Raw genomic sequence first — 27,195 nt, 5'->3', positions numbered from 1 at the left:
AATGAGAAGCTTATGTTGTCAATTAAGGTTAGTTCAACTTTTTTTTTACCCAAGTGAGGGCAGGACCAGGGCTCAAGGGCCAGTCGGGTGTTATTCTAACAATTTCTGTTTGACAAAAAACATCCTAAAATGGTGACTTTCAATAGGTTTTAACTGAGTAAATGAAGAAATTAAGTCTTAAGCTTTGAGCCAGAAAACATAGCGCAGAGTAGAAATGTGTAAATCTTCTGGAATACGTAGGCTATGAACATTCTGTAGGCTACGAACAAGTCGTAGGAGCAAAACATCTTTCTGCGACAAAATGTATGTGATAGAAATCAGTGAAAACACAAAGCTGTTTTTCCTACAGAATTCTTGTTCGTCAAGGTGGTGAGGAGATCAAAGGAGGTGACAGGAGCCGGTGACTGTCATCATTGCAATGACCATGCTGTGCGGTTTCATATAGGCTTCTACTGAGATATACTGTATGACATGAAAACCTAAAAAGTATATGTTTTGGTGAAGAAACTTTACAAAAGGGTCATTCCATGTCAATTCACACGCCTTCCCCACATGACCCTCTCCGATTTACCCGATATCTCACATGCAGGTACCTTTTGATGTCAATTGAAAGAATACCAAGTATTAGCACCCTACGTCCAACGGTTGCGGAGATGAAGCCCTCCAAAGTTGGGGTGCCATGCCCACTTTTCAAGCCTGTGAATTGCATACAAAATTTACAAGCAGATTTTGACACCTCTGGTTTTAGTTTGAAGGAAGATACAGGCCTACAAATCACCATGGCCCCTCAATATGATCCTGTCTACCAGATGATGTGCTTACAAATGGCATGCCTTGATTATTTTTGGCTATATTAAGCCTTAAAAACTGAATTAGTGAAATGCGTGTTGAAGAGTCTTGCCATTTTGGGGTTCCAGATCTTGGAAACTATGTATGCTTTGGGAGTTATAATTGATTTTCCATCATATTTGGAAACTGTACAGTGTATTCCAAAAAATATAGGGCGCTCAGACTTTGAAAGATAAAGTAGGAGAGACTCAAAAACGGCTTTGGGACAAAATTACCTTACGGTACCCTCTACTTCAGGCCTCAAATTAACCATGTGGGCACTTGATGACTGGAGCGCCCTTTTAACCCCATGTACAGTAGCACTGTATCAAACATTCAAGCTTGGAAAAACTTTGTTTTTCAAAGTTCTTCATATTAATCTTGGCCTTCAAAGTACATGTTTTTGTCTATGTCTTATCACAGTGTCTGTTTTGTCTGCTGCCATCTGCTGGTCAAAAAATGCAACAACAGTGTAATGTAAGAAAACAAAAGGGGCTGGAAAATCTTGCCCATAATTTACCAATAAAGTAGCCTAGAAATCTTGACGCCCCTAGGGGTTAAGCTCGCTAGGCTACCAATAAAGCACTTTAATTCTACAGTATATTGCTATATATTAATTATGATTTTAACGAGCATTATGCAGAATGCTCAATCATGATTACATTTCCACCAGGACACCCCCACCCCCATGTCTGGTAGAAATGTAGTGCAGGGTGAGGCCACCTTGGGACTGGAATCATGATTGAGCATTAAGCAGTCACACTTAGGAAATTATTTAAACTATACATATTCATCATGCTTGTTAAAATCATAGTTAGTATATAGCAACATACTCTATAATAATTACAGTGCTTTATTGGTAAATTATGGGCAAGATTTACCATCCCCTTTTGTGTACTTACATTACGCTGTTGTTACTTTTTTTGACCAGCAGATGGCAGCAGACAAAACAGACACTGTGATAAGATATAGAGAAAAACATATACTTTGAAGGCCAAGATTAATATGAAGAACTTTGAAAAACAAAGTTTTTCCAAGCTTGAATGTTTGATACAGTGCTACTGTACATGGGGTTAAAAGGGCGTTCCAGTCATCAAGTGCCCACATGGTTAATTTGAGGCCTGAAGTAGAGGGTACCGTAAGTTAATTTTGTCCCAAAGCCGTTTTTGAGTCCCTCCTATTTTATCTTTTAAAGTCTGAGCGCCCTACATTTTTTGGAATACACTGTACAGTTCCCAAATATGATGGAAAATCAATTAGAACTCCCAAAGCATACATAGTTTCCAAGATCTGGAACCCCAAAATGGCAAGACTCTTCAACACGCGTTTCACAAATTCAGTTTTTAAGGCTTAATATAGCCAAAAATAATCAAGGCATGCCATTTGTAAGTACATTATCTGGTAGACAGGGTCATATTGTTTGGCCATGGTGATTTTTAGGCCTGTATCTTCCTTCAAACTAAAACCAGAGGTGTTCAAATCTGCTTGTAAATTTTGTATGCAATTCACAGGCTTGAAAAGTGGGCATGGTACCCCAACTTTGGAGGGCTTCATCTCTGCAACCGTTGGACGTAGGGTGCTAATACTTGGTATTCTTTCAATTGACATCAAAGGGTACCTGTATGTGAGACATTGGGTAAATATGAGAGGGTGATGTGGGGAGATTATAGGGAATCATGTGAATTGACATGGAATGACCCAAATTACCTTCACAGCACAAAATCTTTTATCTTTTCAGGAAACTTAGTCATGGTGGTAGTAGGTGTTTGAGTGCACATTCAAATGCTTGTGGAAATCCTGCACACGCACAACATGCATCCCTCCTCTGCAGTGGCGGAACGATTGCACATAGGGCCCCAGGGCAAGAGACTTATAGGGCCCTCCATACGACTTGCCATGGTCACAATAGGGCCTTCACCACCAATACAGGAGGACCCTGGGCCCAGGGGCAAATGCCCTGCTCTCCCGCCTATATCTCCACCCCGGCTCCTCAGACTATAGTGCTGCTCTAACTAAGCAAACAGCTGCAGGCCAGTTGGATGGTCACCAGGGACAGCAGGAGTCCATGTGAAACTTCTGCTCTGGCCAAAGTCCCAGGATTCTACACAAGTATTTTTGGATGTTCTCAAGCCTTGTTTATCACTGGGTTTTGGCCCTAAAAGCATACACGCACACGCACACACACACACACGCACACGCACACACACACGCTTACGCACCCGCTCACACACACACGTACACACACACACAGATGCTACTTGCACAGAGCCTCTTCTGAATCTTCAATCAGTGTGTGAAGAAAATAATTCTTGCACAAAATATGTATATTGACAATTTGGAGTTCTAGGAGACGCTTTTGTTGATGAGCTATGCATGTGTGCTCGATCCTCAGACAGTGCAAATGTCAAAGTTTGACATTTAGTAAGACAAATTGCCATATTGACATATTGGCGTATGTAAATCGTGCTACAGTTAATGTTCTCGACCGTTTCCGCCAGGGTTTGGCTACCGTAAAATTACCCTCTCTCCCTTTGACTGTGGTATGTTCATGCAAAGCAATGGGGTTGGTAGCGATGGCCTGTGTTTTTGAATGCTTCCTGTTGATGGATGGATGGATGGATGGGTGGTTGCTGGTTGGTTGGATGGATGAGTGGATTTGCAACTCATGAGATTTTTGAGCCAAAGCAGATCCCCTTCCACACATGACGACCTGCATGAAAACCTCTGCATCAGTCCGTGCTAAATCAGCACGTGCACAATATTCTGACAATATTACCTGGTGTTTTTACGGTGTATTGCCTTAGATACTCTAGAGATGATTGGAATCTTTTCTTAAGTTAAGTTGCACCTATATATATAATCATTAAGTCTAACAGTTTAACTCAACACCGTCGAAACATGTCAGGTAAAAGATAAAACTTTTCCATGTCTTGAGTAAAAGAAAACCTGTTGTGCTCTAAAGCGACTGCCTGCCAGGAAACGACTGACTTCATGGACTGGCCCCCTGTAACTCTGGACTACAGAGGGTTAGCTACCGTATACCAAATTCACTGCACATACACCTGGTACCCTCCACTGTCACCCCAGAAATGTTGGCGAGTATTGCCCTTTGCAATCCTGACTTATAGGGGGCAGTCACATTCTTGCAATGCCTAAGGGGCGATGGACCGGTGTTGTGATTGTGGGAATCTGTACAGTTAATTTAGCAGTATTGATTCCATGCTGCTGAGAGAGTAGGACCAACAGGTTTACTCAGTTTATTCTACTCCATTTCTGTTCATTAGGAGGAGTACCAGGAGCACATTCTCCCAGGCCAATGGAGACATTGAACTTTAGGGTGAGGGGTGGGGGTCAGGATAAAGGGAAAAAGCGAAGGAGGCCCTAATCTCAAGTTTACTGAAGAGACCAGATGGTGCGTGAGACGGAGTGTGAGAGAGACGAGTGCGTGAGGGATAGCATGTGTATTTGCGAGAGAGTGAGGGATTGTGTGTGTGTGAGAGAGAGAGAATGTCTGAGAGCGGGGTTCCCGTTAAGCACAGTCTGACCAAAAGAAAAGAGGCTTAGTTGTCTAGATGAGGATAACCAGTGAGGAGAGAAGAGGGGGGGATCATTATGCAATGCTGTTTGGGAAGGACGTGGATGAGTTTGTGAAAGCGCTAAAACATTTGGAGAGGCAATCTACTAGCAATCTAAATGGTACAGACTGTGTAATTGTAGAGTACATGGTCCTTGAGGAAAATTGCTTGCTAATGTAGTGTATGTATGAATGAAATCTACTATTAAAAACACGTTTTCAAATATTAGTGTCCTTGGAGGGCAGGCTTCAAACAGAAAATATAATAGTATTTTATAGAACCGCAAATTGTGTTAATAAAAAAAATAAAAAAATAAAAAAGATAATAATAGTAGTAGTAATAATAGAATATCTGGACCTGTTGTGGCAAATCGGTAGGGTACTCGTCTACCATGCAGGGGTTCGATTCCCGGCCCGGTGCCTTGCCGACCTCTCCCATCTCTCTCCCTATTCGCTTCCTGTCCACCTCTCAAACTGTCCTGTCATCAATTAAGTCGTGAAAGACCAACAAAAATGTCTTTTAAAAATAATGATAATAGATTATGGTAATAATCTGTAGAGAAGGACCACGCTTCACTCACACCGTTACCAATTTGTGTCATGAAACACTACCTGTCAGGCTGAGATAGTGTAGTACCTGTATGCAGGGGTGGAGCTACAGGCGGGGCAAGCAGGGCATATGCCCCTGGGCCCAGGGCCCTCTCGTATTGGTAGTGGGGGCCCTATTATGACCTTGGCAGGCTGCTTGGAGGGCCCTATCAATGTTTTCCCCTGGGGCCCTGTGTGCAAGTGTTCAGCCACTGCCTGTACGTGATGGGACTCCCCCCATGAATTAGTCTCGAGGCTCGCCTCTGCTTTTGAAAGTGGATCCCAAAGCAGATCATGCTTTGCTGTCGAGAAGATTGACAGACTAGTGTTTCTCTTTCCTTACACTCATCTGAGTCTGAGCATGGGGGATGAGCCCCGTAACCCAGGGAGTTAAGGGTTAAAGACAGAGCAGTCACAGGATGACCAATGGCCATCTGTTGTTGATCTTGGCCATTACTACTGTAATGTAAACAGCGCTAGAGCAGTGTTCTAAGAACCTGGGGTGCATTTCTCAACAATATCGTTGCTAACTAACTTAGAAACGTACTTGGTTGCAATGCAATTTCCCATTGGCCACCTACAAAGTTGCTAACTGGTTAGCAATGACGCAATTGAGAAATGGGGTCCTGGCCCAGTAGTAAACCAGGGTAAGCTATCCTTGATGTAGTGGTGAATCATCTAATAGATGGGCCTGCAGTACACATTTTCTGAACTAAATGACACCTGTGGGCTGTCTAGTGGCAGGTTTACCACTTCTTGTAGGTTTGTCACTTGACCATGTTCTTGGAATACCCCACCAGGTGGTTGTGTTGTGTGTGGCTAAATATCCACCTCCATATCCTGGCTAGGTGGGTGATGAACCTCCTAATACAGATTTACTGCAGTGTCATTTAGGTGCAAAAAATAAGTGCTTCAGGCTCTTCTATTAGATGATTTACCATTACCTCAAGGTTAAAACCTGATTTATTTTATTTGATCTGTTTCTCAAAGATATTTAGATATGAATGTGACAGTCTGGCGAATACAACTTTGTATGCCAATTTTGTCAATAAACAATAGAAAGATAGAAAAAAGATTTCTATATCGCACAGTCTACTAAATAGAAACAGGATGTTTCTCTTGACTTTTGGCCTTGATGACCCCCTCACCTCATTCAGACAGCACATCCTCCCAGACAGCACTGCAGTCTGTACAGGCAGCATGCACTCTTACCCCCCGCCCACACACACACACACACACACACACACACACACACACACACACACACACACACCCCTTTTCCACAGCCTGACTGCCTGCACACACTCAGGCACGCACTCAGGCACGCAGGGCCGCTGACAGGTTTGGCTGGGCCCGGGACAACATTTTCTCAATGGGCCCCCCCTCCCAACACCAAAAAAGCCCCCCACCCCCTCATCCCTGACGGTCCCTACACAAAATAGTCAAACGCCCAACCACAACCACGTAATTCCCTTGTGCAGCTCCAAAACACACCACGTCGGGATGACAAGCCCATTTATAACGGATAAACAAAAACTTATTTACAACCTTACGGATATGGACTGAGTGGAGTTATGGTTTTCAAAATGCTATCACAATAAAATCCACGCTGTTGTATTACTTAAGCTCATGAATAGCACATTTTTCATCACATCGACCATTTTCACTTGACCAAGGGGAATCATGTCAAGGACGCGTATATGTCCGCTGAACTTCCAGAGAGGGGAAGGCGGGGCACATTCATCTTGCGAGAGTCAAGTTCACCGCAATCAGAACCGAAAGTTACAGGTTACCCCAAAACGACACCGTTATAACCCATTCGTTACATTCAATTCTAGGCTATCTAAATGTCAATTTCACACATTGACATGCCCCTGGCTTATTTTAAACCAAATAAGTTTAAACCAGAGTCGAGTTACACTGGCTGTAATTCAGCTGACCGGGGATGATTCTCATATCAATTCAGCCTGATTGGCGTGCGCGTGCCTGCCTGAAACTTTTGATTTGGACACATAATTGCAGAGTAATGTGCATATTCATAGATTCAATTACATAGGCGCATGAAACACATTGTTATTAAGCCGTTGTGGTAATCAAATTATTCGATACCCCCTGTCTCTCTGATACTGAATCCCGTGTGACTTGCTCACTGCCTCCTGTGCCAATGATAGGCTAGCCTACTTGACGACGGGGCTGGAAAAAGTTTGCCGTGTCTTACCTGGATCTGCTGCACAGCTGCTTTTACTGGTGCCTGCTACATCATTCCAGTCTTTCCTGAAATATTTAGCCAGAGAACCCCTCAACCTTTTGGCTTCTTCCTCTCTTTTTCGTTTTTCCTTCTTTTCTGCGCTCCTGACTTGTGCATGTTTACTAAATGGCTCGCGCACACTGACCACTTATCGAATGCTGTCGTCTTTTTTTCTAAAAAGACCAATCCATTTTGGAATAGGGGTGATAGGGGGTTATTGGCCGTTTTTTCAAGGGCAATGAAGACAAACATCTATAAGTAATTGTTTGAATGCAAATAAAGCACCTTTCTACCCTAAAAAACAACACATTTTGAAGTGAACATATCATAATTGAGCCCAACGTCATGGGGGCCCAGTTATGGGCCCCCCTCTATTCCAGAATTCCCAGGGCCCGGGACAAAAAGCCCTTTAGTCCCCCCCTGTCGGCGGGGCTGCAGGCATGCACACACGCAGTAATAGCTCCCACCACACCTCCTCTTGCCATTTTTTCCACTCAGGCCTTGGGGGGTGCGAGACGGACTCTCCTGCTGTGTGCACGCCTATTCACATCTGTTCCGGTCCACAGCCAGCCAGAAAGAGGAGGAGAGGAGAGGAGAGGTGGGGGTGGAGAGGAGAGGAGAGGAGAGGAGAGGAGAGGAGAATAGAGGGGAGGTGGAGGAGAGGAGAGGAGAGGAGAGGAGAGGAGAGGAGAGGAGAGGAGAGGAGAATAGAGGGGAGGTGGGAGAGGAGAGGAGAGGAGAGGAGAGGAGAGGAGAGGAGAGGTGGGGGTAGAGAGGAGGGGAGGAGGGATAGAGAGGAGAGGAGAGGAGGAGAGGTGTGGGTAGAGAGGAGAGGAGAGGAGGAGAGGTGGGGGTAGAGAGGAGAGGAGAGGGGAAGTGGGGGTAGAGAGGAGTGGAGAGGAGGAGAGGTGGGGGTAGAGAGGAGAGGGGAGGGGAGGTGGGGTAGAGAGGAGAGGGGAGGTGGGGATAGAGAGGAGAGGAGAGGGGAGGTGGGGGTGGAGAGGAGAGGAGAGGAGAGGGGAGGTGGGGGTGGAGAGGAGAGGAGAGGAGAGGAGGGGAGGGGAGGAGAGGAGGGATAGAGAGGAGAGGAGAGGTGGGGGTAGAGAGGAGAGGAGACGAGACGAGACGAGAGGAGAGTGAGGGTAGGCGGGCGGGCCGGTGTGCTTTGGCGAGCTGTCCCAGCGTCCGGTAACAATAACCCGCACTGCTGCTGTATGTGAGTGAACAACAGCCTCACCCGCGGTGCGAGGGGAGCACAGAGCGGCCTAAGAATAGAGAACAATAAAAGGCCCCTAGGTGACATTAGGCAGATAAGGAGTGGAGGAAACCCCCTTCAATGGAGCCCACGGTTTAAACGGCGCCCGAACGAGGGTTCACTTGTTACACGCGCTCCGGTTGCCATTGCAACCCACAATTACCATGCAAACACACAAGCCAGCCATAACATAGAGCAGTGTGTGTGTGTGTGTGTGTGTGTGTGTGTGTGTGTGTGTGTGTGTGTGTGTGTGTGTGTGTGTGTGTGTGTGTGTGTGTGTGTGTCTGTGTGCGCGCGTGTGTGTGTGTGTGTAAGGGGATAAGGGTGTGCTTTTTGTCATACTTTCAAGAGCACTGTCTGGGAGGAACTAAGACAGACACACAGACGCACGCAGAAATCTGAAATGGTCACTAATTCAATGCACAATGCATTAACTATGATGCTTTTACTCAAAGGAACATACAAGGATCACACAGGGCAGAGGACAAAAATACATGAGCAGATCATAGCAGGAAAAGAGCCAGCAGGAGCATTTATCTCATTTTGCAACAGGCTAAACTGCAGGGGTGGGGAAACTTTTTCATTCGAGGGGCCACTTCAAATTCATCCGAGGGCCGTAAAAGTCCTCCGAGGGCCGTACTATGAACACAAACCAGGATATCTCCCTGCACTTTAGGCCTATATCGAGGGCAGCCACCTTTAAAACAGACCCCACCTTCTCTAGGTCCCCTAATGTCTGTTGTGCACTCCATCTGTTGTTCTGTATTCACATCTGGTACATTCAAATAGAATTACACTGTGACAAATAAATAGAAGGGAGCAGGGAGATGAAGTAATTTGCTTTGAACTGTAATGCAATGAAACGTAATGATGAAATGGAATAGGGACGAATTAGAAGGCAGAGGTCAAAAGGAAGGACTGTTTCATTTCTCTCTCTCTCTCTCTCTCTCTCTCTCTCTCTCTCTCTCTCTCTCTCTCTCTCTCTCTCTCATCCTCTCGTCTTCGCACAGTGCCTCTGTTATCACCCAGACAGTAATTTGATTGGGGACCGTGTGCCAAAGTGAATACGAGGTCACTGACTGACAGATGGGATCTGAATCAGTGCCTTTGTTTGACATCATCTGATTTGGTAGTGGATGGTTTAAGTTTAAAGTATGCAGTGCATTTTAGATTTGAAATTGTGAATGTTTTTTTTTCTTTCGTTTGGACGTCTTTGTCTTGTTCAATTCACTCCTTGATGGTCTTGTCTGAATCTGTCTATTTTTGCCACACTACTTTCTAGCCACCCCTGCCATTTGCAGAGTCAGTTGGCCTGTATGAAATCCTCTGGCTGGTTGTCAGTATGCATTTTGGATTTGAAATGGAGAGTGCTGGTTTTGGACGATATCATCTGGATGTCACCCCCTCCCCCCAAAAAATCTTGAGATGCTCTATTGCTAAAAATGCATGCTCTTCAGCAAGGCTATAACGGCATGTGTCTCCATGGATGACCTTTCCTACCGTACTTAAATAACTGTAAGTGCACTCTGGGCAACTAATGTAATATAATGTCACAATAAAATTTCATATAGCATCAGCAGGGCATATATCAGTGTTTCTTCCCAGCCACACTGTATGTCTCTACTCCCCTCAGCAAAAGTGCAGAGTGAGCAGAGCAGCATGTCTGTGAGGTGAGGAGGGTCCTATTATCTACTAGTTAGTAATATTATATATGTATATATGGTTGCCTGTGTCTCATCCAAGTGCACTCCAGACAACTAATGTAATGTCACCAATAAAATTTCATATAGCATCAGGGCACATTTTTTTCCCCAGTGTAACTTTCTTCCCAGCCACCCTGTCTCTACTCCCCTCAGCAGAAGTGCAGAGTGAGCAGAGCATGTCTGTGAGGAGGGTCCTATTATTTTCTAGTTATTAATATTATATATGGTCGCCTTCTGGGCCGCTGACAGCTTTCGCTGGGCCCAGGACAGAGTCAGCTGAAAGGGCCCCCTACCCAATACATACAATGTGATGGGGTGTCAATTCTGGGCCCCCTATCTCCCTGGGCCCGGGACAACATACCCCTGGTCGGCGGGCCTGGTCGCCTGTGTCTCATCCAGTACTGGAAAGATGCTGACTCTGTCTAGCAACAGACAAGGAGGTACGTGGCTGGAAAAAAAAAGAAACTCACTCACTCCAACCTCTAAAAGTGGGGCAGAATGACCGGGCTGTAATGGGGAACGAGAGGCAAGAATAGCAGCAGCTTTTGTCATATGTAGGCCATTTTGGTGGGCCTGTGGCTCTCTCTCCTTTTTTTGTTCTCAAATTTTTGTGAGATTGAGTGTGCATTTACTCTTAGTTACCGGTACTGTAACTATCAGTGGTGCTGCGTCAGTGAAGGGAATATCGATTCCAGTCATCACTCTGATGGAGTGAAGTGTGTGTGTGTGTGTGTGTGTGTGTGTGTGTGTGTGTGTGTGTGTGTGTGTGTGTGTGTGTGTGTGTGTGTGTGTGTGTGTGTGTGTGTGTGTGTGTGTGTGTGTGTGTGTGTGTGTGTGTGTGTTGTGTGAGGCAGAGAGGAGAGGATGGAGAGAAGAGGTTCTGAGCTTGGAGGGGAAAAATAACCCCAGTCACCAGTCCTTGATGCTGAAATGTATTCAGTCTGCATGCCTGCGTGCTTGTGTGTGTGTGTGTGTGTGTGAGAGAGAGAATTTCCTGCTTGCGAGCTCCTCCATCAGCAATGGTACTCTTGATCAAGATGTTCTCATCATCAGCAGCACCCAGCACAGCTAAAGTTCAGATACTCTCAGCACCCAGCCCATCCCAGCCAGGTAAAGTTCAGATGCTCTCCTCTCAGCGCCCAGCCCAGCCCAGCCCAGCCAGGTAAAGTTCACTAACTAACAGGAGACTCTTTCAGGAGGCGCGCGCGATCGCAGGAAACACTACTAGCTTTCATCACCTCCTGTCAAGCGGCGACCTTCCTTTGTCCACCACACCAGACTCTCTCTCATGACACGACACACTCCTGTGTGTGTGTGTGTCTGTGTGTGTGTGTGTGTGTGTGTGTGTGTGTGTGTGTGTCTGTGTGTGTGTGTCTTCGTTGTGGTGTGTGTTTGTCTCTCTTTGGTGTGGTGTGGTGTGTGTGTGTCTTGTGTCTGTCTTTGGTGTGTGTGTCTGTGTGTGTCTTGTGTGTATGTGTGTCTGCGGTGTGTGTGTGTGTGGTGTGTGTGTGTCTTCGGTGTGTGTGCGTGTGTGCAACGGAGCTGAATGGGTACCTTTTTGGGTCTGACTGTGCTGTTTTTCGCCTGTGACGGTTGGCCCAGATTTCGGGGTGACCCCTCGAAAAGGAGGGTCCCCAGTTAATGGTTCCTGCTTCCACTCCATACTCTTGCTTTGTCTGCCTTGATTCAGTGAGCTTACATCCTCAAGTGGAAGAGCACATAGGTGCTTTTGTTACTTTTTTTAAGAGATCTTTTAAGGCAAGGCAAGGCAAGGCAAGTTTATTTATATAGCGCATTTCATACACAGGTGCAACTCAATGTGCTTCACTAAGTTAACAAATGTAAATGAAAGGAAACAGGGAAGAAAGAAGGAAATGAATTAGAGTCAAAAAGCATTTAAAAACATTAAGATAAAACATAAGGTAAAAATAATAATAAAATAAAATAAAATAAAACAAATTAAATAAAAATAAAAATAAAAATAATAAGAATAAGTAATTTAAGCTAGGGGAAAGCATCTGAGAACAGCTTTGTCTTGAGTCTAGATTTAAAGCTATCAATAGTGGGTGCATTTTTTATGTCATCTGGAAGCTGGTTCCAAAGCTTTGGAGCATAGAAGCTAAAGGCTGCCTCTCCACACTTTGTTTTGACTTTTGGAATCACCAGCAAATTCTTCTCCGTTGACCTTAGTGACCTAGTTGGTGCATACAGCTGAAACATATCCAGTAGATATGTGGGTCCCATTCCATTTAGTGATTTAAACACAAGTAGCATAGCCTTAAAATCAATTCTGTAGCTTACTGGGAGCCAATGCAGCGATCTTAAAATTGGAGTAATGTGGTCGAACTTCCTTGTCTTTGTAAGAACCCTTGCAGCTGCGTTTTGTACAAGTTGAAGCTGTTTAATGGTTTTATTGGGGAGGCCAGTAAAAAGACTGTTACAGTAATCAACTTTACTAGAAATAAAGGCATGTATTAGCTTCTCCAGATCATGTTTAGACATCAGGCCCCTAAATTTAGAGACGTTTTTTATGTGATAAAATGCAGACTTAGTAATAGCTTTCATGTGACTGTTGAAGTTTAGGTCACTGTCAATGAGGACCCCAAGATTTTTAACTGTTTCCCTTGCTTTCAGTCCCTTCGTTTCAAGGATAGTAGCAATCTTTTGTCTCTCCTCTCTTTTCCCAAATATAATTACTTCAGTTTTATCTGTGTTCAGCTGGAGGAAATTGTGAGACATCCATTTGTTAATTTGGTCCATGCAATGATAGAGTGATTCAAGGGGGGTATAGTCATTTGGGGACATAGATAAGTAGAGCTGGGTATCATCCGCATAGCTATGGTAATTTATGGAGTTATTCTCGATAATGTGTCCCAGTGGCAACATATACAGATTGAACAGTAGTGGTCCCAGAATGGAGCCCTGGGGGACCCCACAATTCAGAGACATCGGTGATGAGGTATGTCTTCCAATGGCGACAAAAAAACTTCTTTGTTGTAGGTACGATTTTAACCAGTTGATCACTATGCCTGTAAAGCCAACCCAGTGTTCCAGTCTATGTAGTAGTATAGAATGATTAACTGTATCGAAAGCGGCACTTAAATCGAGTAGAACCAAGTTTTAAGTACCCTCTTTTCTTCTTTAGGTCTCCTTTTTAAATTACAGCCAGGCGTTTTGGCATTAAACTAACCCAGGCCCAGCAGCACTACACTGCACTGCACTGCATTTCACTTAGATGTGTTCTCAGGAACATTTCCAAAGCTACTGAACATACTGTATATTAACAGCTCTTTTAAGACACTAGTGGCAGTTGTTGTTATTATCACAAATAACAGCTATCTCATGCAGGCTGTTCGTACAGGTGTAGCTACTGTCTCAGGCATCTGTATGATGACGGTAATTGCAATACACTTTATTATCTAACTGTTATTTTTTGAATTTCAATTTTCAAGTCATAATGAATACTTAGAATTTACTGGTGGTGGTAAGTATGGTGAATTCGGGTAAATCGGACCACTTTGGGCCACTTAAATGCAAAAAAGGTGGCCCAATTTACCTGAATTCCCCATATTTGTTCAGAAGTTAACAGCATGAATTCTGGAAATGAACTACTAAACATGTTACACAGTGCACCTTTTAAAGGGGTGAAAGCATTTGTCATGAGTGCAAATTTGTAGAAAAACTGGACTCCCTCACCCTGACTGCAGTGAGAGTGATGGGCAGCATCACAATCTCCCTTACCCATGAAGGGTGGAAGGAAAAACAAGTTAAAACACGATTAAGTGTTTCTTTAAAGTGGTAAAGGCATTTGTTTAGTGTGTGAATTTGTAGATAAACTGACCCCCTCTGTGTTGTTGTGAGAGAGTGAGAGTGATGGACAGCATTGCAATCTCCCTTGACCTTTCTCGGCCCTCTTGGCTGTGCAGTGCTTTCCTTCCGTCCGGAAGAGCAACTTGGCAAGGACAGCAGCACACCCCAGACTAGACCAAGCACGCACCCCAGGGCAGACTGTGTGTGTGTGTGTGTGTGTGTGTGTGTGTGTGTGTGTGTGTGTGTGTGTGTGTGTGTGTGTGTGTGTGTGTGTGTGTGTGTGTGTGTGTGTGTGTGTGTGTGTGTGTGTGTGAGAGCGCGCGCGCGTGTGTGTGTGTGTGTGTGTGTGTGTGTGTGTGTGTGGAGGGGGGGGTACTGTGTGTGTGTCAGGCGCATGTGTGGTTTTTTGGGAGGCATGAGAGAGAGTGAGACACTGTGGAGGTCAGAAGGAACTTCATTTGGCTGCAGAATACCGTCAGTAGTCACCACAGTCTGCTTCAGCTCTCTAATCTTCTCCTTTCCTCATCACAGTTAGTCTCACCCTCTGACCCGACCGCCGAGCAGACTCCAAAGAAGCCAAAAAAATCCCAAACTGTTATCTGTCTTTAGGTCTGACCGAAGACATCCCGGAGAGGGTGACAATTGTGTGGAAGTGTCGTGCGAGGAAAGAGCAATGATATTTTTTGTTTTAAATCAGCAGGGAAGCAGAGTAATAGTATTTAATTATTTGGCTGCCGCTGTGTCCCCCTTTGCTGTGTGCATATGTAATGAAGCCAATAGGTCAGCCACTGTTGCAGTCCTGTCAGGAGAAAAAAAAAGATCTGTTTGGTGGTCACAAACAGCAGGGTAGAGAACGTATAGAGCAGTGGTTCCCAACCTATGGGTTGCGACCCAACCTATGGGTCGCCAAAGATCCATGGAGGGTCCCGATCCGAAGCCCTCCTAAGGGGTTTAATTTTGATACCATATATAGCCCATGTTGAATAAATGACAACACATTTATGCAAATAAAAGCAACAAAAGTTAAGTTCTACGTTAAACATTTACTCTGCTTTTGACCGAAGACAAATTGAGGAGTACAATGATGACTAAAATGAGTTTTCGCAGGAAACCACGCATATCACGTGACTCCCTCTCGTGCGGGCGCTCGCGCGGTTGGGTCACCAAAGCTTACATTGATAAAAATGTGGGTCCCTGAAGAAAAAGGTTGGGAATCACTGGTAAAGAGCATGGTGCAGAGCAGGGATCTTCAGTGCAGGGCTCTGGGCATGTTTTGGGTTTGGCGTTGGGATGCCAGAAAACAGCCTCAACGTGACAGGAAGTATGGTTTTCTCTCTCTGCGTAAACAAAGAGGATAACAAGACAGACTGCCTTATGGGCCACTCTGTCCTCTCGTCCCTAGTCATTGGTGTGTGTGTGTGGGTGTGTGTGTGTGGGTGTGTGTTTTCACCCTTGCGTGTGTGTGTGTGTGTGTGTGTGCGTGCGTGTGTGTGTGTGTGTGGTCATGTGCACAAGTTAACTCACAGTGTGATGATGTGTGGCCAGTTTAATTAGTGACTTGAGGCCCTCGTCTCGTCTCATTTCGTCGCCTCTATGTTGCTGTGTTCTGTAAAAGCGACCTTACAAAACTTGCGTCTCTCAACTTTGAAACAGATTCTGGAATTTCATATTTAATACCTCTTTGACCTAGTAAAGAATAAATCGTGAAAAGGAGATGGAAAAGGTTTGAGAAACAGTATTAAGTTGGCCCTGAACCAAATGCCAGGATTGCTGAATTCCACCCGTCTGTTCTGTGAAGGATTAGGCCCCAGTTGTGCTTCAAAAGTAGTTAAAATGGAATTAGAGGGGGTACTTAATGTCCCTTTCAATTCTCTTCACCCCCCACATCTCATGCAGGTTTCAATAGTTTTCTTCAGGGAGTTGCACAATTTTTTACATTTTAAAATGTCATTATCGAGGCTGGTTCAACATTTAAGGTGCAAGAAATGCATTTTCCCATTTTGTGCAATAATGAAACCGTTTACCGTTTCCAGTAGTCTACTGAAGAACACTCACTTTCAATTGACTTTAATACTTAAATGTTTAATAAAACAACAATTTTGTGGACCATATAATTTTATGCAGACATAAGATTCTGAAATGGTTCCTTTTTCCCTTTTTTGGGGTCTGTCAAGTGTCAAGGAGGTGCATTGTGGGTCTTCTTGGTTGTCATGGTAGTCATGGCGTTGTCATGGTGGTTGTTTTGGTCAGGTAATGTTTTTTTAGAGTGTTCTCTCTAGTAGCCCCAACAGGTGCAAAAGGCTCCTCCACAACTCCAAGGCGATCATGACGCAGTGCCCTACACGCACTGATAAAATATGCATACCTTACAGGTGTCTTAAAGGTGCTGTCTGCTATTGTGCACAGATGTCCCTGTCCCTGAGCCGTACACTACTGTGTGGAGAGGTGCACAGGACCAGTGTAGGTTACTACTCTAGCTAGAGGTCCCCATCTTAAAGGGGAAGTGCGCTATTCTGAGGAGAGAGCCCTGTCTTACAGGTATGTTGTATGTGCTCGTCTGTAAAGGGCAAGTATGTATTAAAGAATAAAGTGGTCCTGGGTGAAAGACCCCCAACCAAAGGTGAGCATCATCACCTGACGCACAATATACCTACCTACCAACCATAGTACATGAGAAAGGGCCCCTTGAGTATGATTATGTCTGGTGTGTTTTTTGCAGAACAGTTGTTGTGTAAATGCTGAATGTTGTTCCACAAAATTTACTGTTTGATTTAAAGGCATGTGTACCCATGCAATACATCTGTTACAAACGGGTGTCTTTACCTACCAACACACACACACCGGTAAGATCTTCTTTCACAGATGGTACGTAGAAAGCTCATGATGCTCCTCTCATTGAATATGGTCTGGTCATACATCATGAGTCATGAGCCAGTGGTGTGAGTGTACAGGTGTCATGTTCTCCTGCGTGTGTGTGTGTGCGTGTGCATGCGTGTGTGTGTGTGTGTGTGTGTGTGTGTGTGTGTGTGTGTGTGCGTGTGCGCGTGTGCGCGTGTGTGTGCGTGTGTGCTTGTGTGCGTATGTGTGTGTGTGTGTGCGTGTGTGTGCAGCAGAAGGCCTATGGTTGCGGTGCGACTCATGACTTAGTGATGAGGGTTCTTTGTTCTTTGTCTTTGTGCTGCTCTAGCAGGTGCCCTTGTACTGGAGGTGGTTGCAGCACACACACACACACACACACACACACACACACACACACACACACACACACACACACACACTAGCAAGTGGGTCAGTGATCACTTCTAATCCGGACACTGCCAGGACAAACACAGACGCGCACACACACACACACACACACACACACACACACACACACACACACACACACACACACACACACACACACACACACACACACACACACACACACACACACACACACACACACACACACACAGGACACCAGGACAGGACACACACACAGGACACCAGATTCTCTGCATGATAATTTCAATTTATTGTTGTTTTTCCTTTTCCTTAAATGTTTTTTTCCCATGTACTTTCGTCTTTTTGGGGTTTTTCATCTACATATTCCTCTGGTCCAAGAGGGTTGTAGTCCTCACTAATCCGGGCCCTTGCCAGGGTAAACACAAAGAGTACACACACACACACACACACACACACACACACACACACACACACACACACACACACACACACACACACACACACACACACACACACACACACACACACACACACACTCTGTCTCTGTCTCTCTCTCTGTCTCTCTCTCTGTCTCTCTCTCTCTCTCTCTCTCTCTCTCTCTCTCTCTCTCTCTCTCTCTCTCTCTCTCTCTCTCCTAACTTGGGTTTCCTTGGATAATGGATATTAGCTGAATTTGGCAAAGTAATAATTTCAGTAGTGGGATCGATTACATAATGGATTCATTTGTAGTTAGTTGATTGCCATTTCTCTTAAGTGTTGTTGCCCTGAGCTTTCTGTCTGTAGTGCTTGGAGGTCTGGAAGGACTTTGCCCTCAGCTGTTCTCTGGAGCTGACTCTTTGCTTGTGGAGAAAAGGTGTATTTGTTAGACTGTGGAAGACACCGTGTTTTCCTCAGTGCCTATTGCATAATGTCTTTTGAGCTTGTTTATCCTGAAGTAAGACCCGAATTAATTAAAGTGTAAAGAAAAAAAAATGTGCCCTGATGTGTTTCATAGATTTACAAAATGGGTTACAAAATGAAAGAATACATTATTATTGTATTGTATAAATTATTATTGTAATTATTATTATTATTATTATTATTATTATTATTATGCTGGGGTGCGTTTCTCGAAAACAACATTGCTAACCAAGTTAGCAACTTACTTGGTTGCAATGCAAATTCCCACTGGCATGCTTTCAAGAAACGGGGTCCAGATATATACTCTAAAAATACCTTACATGTACTGTGTAATGTCATGATAAAGATGCCTCCATGTCAATCCCTTCATATATATGCCTAATAGAAAAGTCTGTGTAAAATGTGAAAATGTTTTTTTTTCTTCTGTATTTTAAGATGCAGCATTTTTCCTGCAGTATTAGCAGTGATGTAAATTCAAAGCTTTCCAGTTTGCTTAACTGGAGAGCAGCACAGACGCAATGATTTTCTTCTTATAATCAAGTGGATAACATATTAGAGAGCCCTCCAACGAAACGTTAGTCTCTATGTTGTGCGCTTGATTAAAAATAGAAATAAATTGCATCTGTGTTCTGCTCTGGTGTCTTCTCTCCAGTTAAGATTTCTTATCCATTTCCCATTGATGCACCAGATGACAAAACATAAATGTGTGGAATTACTCCTTTTGCCTTTCCAGTCTGCACCATACATTAAATTGTGTTACTACCAGGTGTATCTCTGATGGTCTTTAAACAGCTTGCTGGGGGTGCCTCCTCCTCTCCTCTCGTCAAATTAGCTAAACCTAGCAACCTAATGAGCTAATGAAATAATGGACAAGTGCAGGGAAGCCAGGGAGAAGGGATAAACGGGTCAGGTGTCCCAGGCCCAGAGGACGAGGAGGCCCGTCATGTGGGTTTGCCCCAGGCCTGGCCTTAATGTCTGCAGCCCAGGGGTGCTACTATACTGTACTGTATGTAAGGGTTAACGTTCGGCGAGAAGGTCGCTACCGTGGAATAGCAGCACGACAGAGAGAATCTTTAGACCCCGACGCGGAGCGGAGGGGTCTTGTTCTCTCTGAAGTGCTGCTATTCCACAAAGCGACCGACTCGCCGAAAGTTAACCCGCTTATTATATGGATATACTTAAATGATTCACACATGCGGGGACATTGCTTTAGACCTATTTAATGTTAAGATTGTTGCTGCGCAAAACAAAATAGTGCCGTTGTGGAACACCGCTAGGCAACAGCTAGGTAGGCTAGCCAGGACAACAGGTGTTGTCTATCACAGCAGCTGATTAGAGTGACAAAAGACCGACCCCCTGCGGAGTGATATGAAACATTCGCTTTAGCCACTGACTTGTATACAAGCCAGTGGCTTTAGCAGTGAACGTCTTGTTGCCTTTGACAGCGGTAGCCAGGACAACGGGTGCTGTCTATCACAGCAGCTGATTAGAGTCTTGTTGAAAAGTCGCTTTAGCAGTGAAAAGTCTTGTTGCCATTGACAGCGGTCTGTTATAGACCAACCCGTCCGTTATCGAAAAATAACAGACGTCCGAACGTTGGGGAGCCCCGTTGAAATGAATGGAGCATTCGACAGATGACGTCACAACCATATAATAAGCATTAATAACAAAAAGGCTGGTTGTGCAAGTGATTTAATTGAACCAGGAATGAGATATGGCCCATTAACTAGCCACTCAACTGCAGGTTGGTCTGCACTGGAATGGCAACGGCTGAGACTGTGCTAATTGTGACACACAGTGACGCTGACGGTGAACTGGACCGCCCTGGACAGGTGTGCTGTATACTATACTGTACTGTATGCTTTAATAACAAGATGGGGGTTGTGTAGTGCAGGTGATTTAATTGCATGAGGTCTAGCCCATTAACCAGCTACTCCGCTGCAAGTTGGTCTGCACTGCACTGGAAATAGCAACGGCTGAGACTGCGCTAATTGTGACACGCGGTGACGCTGGCTGACGGTGACGTTGGCTTAGCTGACTCTTTCAGTAAGTACTGACCTTGTTTGCCTTTCCTAGCCAAGTGTGTGTGATTTTTCCCACACGTTGATTCCCCCATCCCTTTGCCTTAAAGGCCCTGTATGTGATATATGTGTCATTTGGCAGTGCTTAATGCTAGGCTAACAACAAGGTCTACACATAAGCTAAAAATCGATTAATGTTTTAATCGATTTAAAGTTGATTCATCAGTTTATTGTTGACATTCCTAGTTGAAAAATGAGAAAAGGCCGCACCATGCATAGGTTTCTTTATTATTACACAGACACGTTTCGGCGTTCTGCCTTTCTCTGTGTGCCTCAGTGCACACTGAGGAAGGCAGAACGCCGAAACGCGTCTGTGTAATAATAAAGAAATCTATGCATGGTGCGACCTTTTCTCATTTTTCAGATTTACAATATTTGTCAGCACTCTTAAAAGAAGAAAAAAATGGTTGGATGGAGCCTGCTCCAACCTTTATGAACTTTATGACAGCCCTAGTTCCCATTGATCACATCAAGGAGCCGTTTAAAAGAATGGATTTGTTCGCAAACGTCATGTCATGACATGTCTATGGCTACGGTTACATGACCTTTAAATAATTCCATCGAGTTCCCTTTGATCTTTCATTTAATTTCGATTTGTGAAGTGTTTACATGATGTTTTCAAAGTGGAATTAAGCTTCATTCAGAATTCAGTCAGTCAGTTCATTCGGAATGCAATATCCCATGTAAACGTAGCGTACGATTCTAATCATTCTCTGATGGCGGGGGCAACATGCATTTCCACACATATCATCCTCTTGCACCACTCATACAGTAGGGCCTTTAATGCAACAGCAGGCCTAATGCCAGTGGTGCAAACAACTGAATTTAGCAAATCACGTGTACACAAATTCCACACATGCACACATTTTTTAATACTTTGGTGGAGGTACCGTACTGTAGGTGACATGGCACAATGAGAGTGTGTGTTTACCGACTGTCAGCTGATTTCTTTTATGGACTGCTTAATTATTACTTTGGCAACCTGCTGAAGGAGCTATCTTAAATGGCTTATCAGTGCGTTGACCTGCCGCCGGGCATGTGGTCAAAATACAGGATTAACAAAAGGTCACTTGGGTCAACTACAACACCTTTACTGTACCTGAAAATCATATTTTGGTTAATGCTGCATACCGCTGTCACATGACACATACACACGCACACATAAACACACGCACACGCACACGCACCTTAACATTGTGTTGGGTTAATGTGGTAGGTAACACTTTACAATCAGGGTGCATGAATAGTATCGGAATGATGTTGGAAGTAATGTATGATTTATGGTGAATTGACACATGACTTCTGTATGCAGTAATGAAAAGGGAGTCCTGATTGGAATCATAGTATGCCATGCCACTATAATATGGGACGGCTCGGCTCCCAGGCACTCTCACCGTCACCTTAAGCTAACACTGTGTGTCGGGTTAATTCAGTATGGCCCTGACACCAGAGGACAGAACGAGCCATGAGGGGACAAAGGCACAGTGCATAACAGGCGAAGCGCACCGTCAGCAATTTTCACAGGTAGCTAAATCAACTCGACGAACTTGGAGTGAGGGAGACCGAGAGAGAGCTAGAGAAACAGAGGGGGAGGGATGGGAGGGGGTGGAAATCAAAAGAAAGATCGGCTGCACACTGTGCTAAATGCTCCCCTGAAATTAATTACAAAAGGCAGTGTTTTGACCTGGCAGATCATTGTCAGGGGTATTGTGAAAGCGCTGAGTGGCAGAGGAACGGCCGCTACCAGCGCCAGATAAACATGAAGTACTGTACAGCCAGTGTTGCCAGATGTGTCTGATCAAATCCCGCCCAAAAGGTTCTCAAAACCGCCAAAATGCGTTAAATTCCGCCGAATTTCAACAAATTGCATTGGTTTCTATGGGCACAAAACTGCAGAAAAAAACGCCAAATGGCCAATTTTCCCGTTTTTACCCACAGATGGCCATCCCAAGCAGCCCAATTGGGCGGGTAGCCGCCCAATCTGGCAAAAATGTGTACAGCTGGAATGGGTGGATGCAGCTATGGGGAACTTGTTTGAATAATGTTGCTAGGCAACAATGTGATAGGCTAATAATGATTGAGACAAATTGCCTTTTGATGATTTCAGTTCTACAGATAAGAATATGTGGCCTACTTCGCACGTTTTTTTTAAACTTGCTCTTCATGTTGACCTCTCTATATAGTCATTAGACCGCAGAGAGAGGAAGTTGGAGATATTTTCCTTTTGTGAACTTGGAAATTCCCAAATCAAGATTTCGTCAGCTAATACAAGTTCTAGGCCTAATCGTTTTATCTTGAGAAGCTGTGTGGAGTAAGTGGGTGTTTTCTTCGTTTTGCTCTCTCTGCTACCCTTGACCTTTCCTTTGTTATCTATAAACTAATAGGCCTATACTGTATTTTCAGGTACAGTAATCCCAGTTAGTGGCTTCAATGATGCATTATCATCCTGAGTCACAAACCATGTTGCTAATCAGTGTTGCCAGATTGGGTGGTTACCCGCCCAATTGGGCTGCTTGGCATGGCCGTCTGCGGGTAAAAATGGTCAAAAACGCAGTTTTATGGCCATAGAAATCAAAACAATTTTTTTGAAATTGGGTGGAATTTGGCGCCTCCAGGCAGTTTTTGAGCACCGCTTGGTCTGGAAGTGGTCAGTCAAATCTGGCAACACTATTGTCAAACCTCACCGTAGCCTATTGTAATGTACAGACTAGCCATCAGTAAGCTAATTCATTAGCTGTTCTGCAGTGGTCTAAATCTGTTCTGCATGGCCATGGGCCATTATGTAGGGTCAAGTCATTGACCTAACCTGGAGTGTAAGCTAACTTTGTAAATTATTTTCTTGGCCTCTGGCACACTTGGACCAGATCTCTGTCACCAATTGTCTGTCTGTGCAACTTCTATCTGTACAACTTCATATACTACGTAATGTGCACCTTGTAGGGAGGCTTAAAATCTCATTGTACTGAGTATAATGACAACAAAAGGCAAAACTAGCTGATGAAAATCAATTCTGGCAAGCCTGTTGCTCCGAAACTATGCAATATAAAAAGGGCTAAATGTTGAATGATGGTACATGCACGAAAGTAGACTGTATTGTTAATATAACCTTTTGTTTGGGTGGTATTTTAATTTGTTGTTTATTAGATCCAAGTGTGTTTGTCCTGGTGAGATTGGAGTGGAATGGAACCCATCTGGATCTAAAAATGGCCGCCCTCTCTTCTGTTCCCTACTCCTCAGGAGGTGTCCATGGGGATTGCGTCATGGCAGCAAGCCACTTTTGTCACGCCATGGCTGCAAGGGGTGCAGTGTGTGTGCGTGTGTGCGTGTGTGTTTGTGCGTGTGTGTTTGTGCGTGTGTGTGTGTGTGTGTGTGTGTGTGTGCGTGTGCGTGTGCGTGTGTGTGTGCGTGTGCGTGTGCGTGTGCGTGTGTGTGTGTGTGTCATACACGTGCATGTGCATATGCGTGTGCGTGTCACACGTGTGTGTGTGTCTAAGTGTGCCTGCGTGTGCGTGCGCGCATGTCATACACGTGCGTGTGTGTGCGCCTGTGTGTGTGTGTGTGTGTGTGTGCGTGTGGACGTCTGCGTGCGTGTCTTACACATGGCCTTTCGGCAGGTGTACTACTACCACTACTCACCGTTCACTAGTAGTCTGAGTTGTGTAAATGCCGCCTGTCAAACAAAGAGAACCCGAAGAAGTGCTTGACAAAATGCGTACTGTAGTTTGCTCCAGGAATGAAAAAGAAAAATGGTGAACAGAAGTCAGCGTGCAGCAGCACCTGCATTACCGAAGGCTTGTTCACAAGAACGTATAAATGGGTATCATTTGAATATACAAGCGATGATGTTTTGCAAAGCAGTCATTGTTGTGGAATAAGCCATAACAGGACTCCAACAGGAAGTGTTGCGCAATATGCAAAGACACAGTAGTATTGCACTTCTGAATGTGCTGTGTCGATTTCTAAAGAACAATATGGTGAATGAAAAAAAAAAGGCCCTGCTGTGGCTGACCCTGCTGTGGCTGACCGGTGGGGCGCTCGCCTGCCGTGCGGCTGACCTGGGTTCGATTCCCGGCCCGGGTCCTTTGCCGGCCCTTCCCCGTCTCTCTCCCAATTCGCTTCCTGTCCACCTCTCACACTGTCCTATCAGAAAAAGTCGAAAAAGACTACAAAAAAAGGGGGGGGGGGTCCAGGGGGGTGGGCTTAGTGGGCTAAGGCAGAGAACCACAAATCTGGGGACATGAGTTCAAGTCAGGCCGGGGGTCATTGTCCAAGTCTTTCCATTCTCTCTTTCCCACTACTTTCCTGACTATACTTGTACTCACTGTCCTGTTATGATGACGGCAAAAAGGCCAAACAATATCTTACAAAAAGAATGCCTAGACTTAATTATCTCATTTGAATTTCTAAAAAAAACCCCACATTTTTGTCCTGTTGCTATAACTTAATTTTATTAATTCATTTTAATTTATTATTTAATTAGTGAATTAATTAATTTATTATTATTTTTCTTCCTTTTTGTGTTGTTCTCCTTATTTGTCATGGTCTGTTCTGATGTGTGTAAGCCTTATGGAGATTCAGGTCCATTAAGACAAGGACAAACAGACTGAAAAACAGTTTCTATGCAGCGGCCATCACAGAACTGAATTTTGCATCAAAAGCATAGTTTTTATATACATACCATTCTTTTTATTCCATTTTTTAATTTTATTTTTATTCTTATTTTTTATTTATTTTTGCTTCAACAAGGAATGCACAATTTCGTTGTGCTTGTCACAATGACAAATAAAAGATATTGTATATTGTATATTGTATGTTGTACGTGGATTTGGACAAATGTCTGGCGAATAAACTGAACTGAACTGAACTGAAAAAGTCCCATCAGTGGAAAGAGCCCCCGAGACAGTACACATTTCACACCTGTCTGAGATGTGCCCTCTTGGAAGTGCAAGGGTTGAGCCAGAGAGACTGGGTAAGAATCTCTGGTGGCAGTGTTGCTAGATTAGGCGATTACCCGGCCATTTATCGTTTTTTTGGGGGTGGTTTTATGCCCATATAAATCAATGCAATTTGTTGAAATTTGGTGGAATTTAGCACTTCTTGACGATTTTTGAGTTTTGGGGCAGGATTTGATCAGACACATCTGGCAACACTGTCTGGTGGAGCTATTGGCTCACTGTACGACCTGTAGAGGGCCCTTTTATCAGTATTTGTCCCACCATCATTACATTACATTTCACTTAGCTGACGCTCTCATCCAAAGTGACTTACAGATATTACAGGGCATTGGTTACAGTTCCCACAGTCATGATATACTGACAGGCTCAGGCCATCTGGATTGAAAACAAGGACCTGACGCAGCTGTCAGATGTGGTCATAATCTTAACATTGGCACACAATGTTATGCAGAGAGCTGCATGACATGTTTGACAATGTCATTTTTCTTCTTCTAAATGACCATCAGCAATAGGGACTTGGCGTGTGAAGAGCTGAAATATGCTTGAGGCTGATGGTTATGATTGGCCTTGTTTTTACCCTACACGGTAACATTCCTGTGAACTCTCTTTCTCAGTGCACACAGAATTTCCTAGAATGCCTCATCAATAAACATTGGCAGAGAGCAGAGATGGGGAGACGCAGAGGCATTCGATGTGTCTGTGTCTACACACACACACACACACATACACACACACTCACACACACTCTCTCTCACTCTCACTCTCACTCTCACTCTCACTCTCTCTCTCACACACACACACACACACACACACACACACACACACACACACACACACACACACACACACACACACACACACACACAGGCACAGTTTGTTCAAGTAGTCTCAAGGCTTTTGCTTGGTTACTATGGCAACTCGGCTCCAGAAATGTTATTGGGTATTTGGGCAGCGATCCCCTCATCTGTTGACCTTGACGTCATAGTTTACATGCTGGTGACACTGTCACGCACGCACGCACGCACGCACGCACGCACGCACGCACACAGACACACACACACACACACACACACCCACAACATATGCTTTCATACAATCACTTTGCACACAGAACATATCTTCCACTCTCTTTTACTGTACCTACACATGCATACAGTATGTTAGAATATGTTTCTATTGCTAGTGCATGGGAATCAGAAGCTGAATGGTGTATGTGTATGTGTGCGGGAGAGAGAGAGAGAGAGAAACACATCATGGGTTGTACAATACGATACGATTATACTTTATTGTCAGTTTACACTGAAATTCATTTTGCCTCCCTGAGCAAGACTAGTTTAAGACATGACATACACATAACATCACATCACAAGACTATTGCTCACTGTGCAGTGCTGACCGTGACCTGGCTGACCGTGAAACACTGCAAGCAATACCTGTACGCCTCATTGCTTTCATATAATCAGATAGCAAAGTAATTGGACAGTGGCCATCCAGTACCTGGTGCCACAGTCAATACATGCAGTCGTAAAAGACAAGTTAACCTTGTAATCCCAAGAGGTGCATAAATGACATTGCCTTCACATCCATTACCTCCCAGCTGACCACAAGGGCACCGACATGAACTTTAGAGTCAAATTGTAATGCCCCTGTGATGCTGAGAAGAACGAGTTGGTCCGACCATCTTTTAAGTCAAGTCAAGTCGGCTTTATTGTCAATTTCGGTAACACTTTATTTTAGGGATACATCTATTAGCACTAATACATACAATATTAATGCCTTAGTAAGTAACTTGTAAGGCATGTACTAAGCAAAATCAGACAGTTATTAGACATTTATTCGCAAATGTCTTGTTCATGCACAATAAGGGATTTATTATCAATATAACCTTAGTAAGGACCTAGTAGACCTAGATTTCTATTTATGAGTAAGCAGTAAGGGCCAGAATACAATGTGTATAAGCTCCTGGTACACTGTGTGAACAAACCCTGAACAGTGTGAAAACAGATGCGGAATAAGGGTCCCTAT

The sequence above is a fragment of the Engraulis encrasicolus genome, chromosome 15, assembly GCF_034702125.1.
Source record: "Engraulis encrasicolus isolate BLACKSEA-1 chromosome 15, IST_EnEncr_1.0, whole genome shotgun sequence".
In the NCBI taxonomy this organism is placed as follows: domain Eukaryota; kingdom Metazoa; phylum Chordata; class Actinopteri; order Clupeiformes; family Engraulidae; genus Engraulis; species Engraulis encrasicolus.
This window is presented reverse-complemented; position numbering follows the sequence as displayed.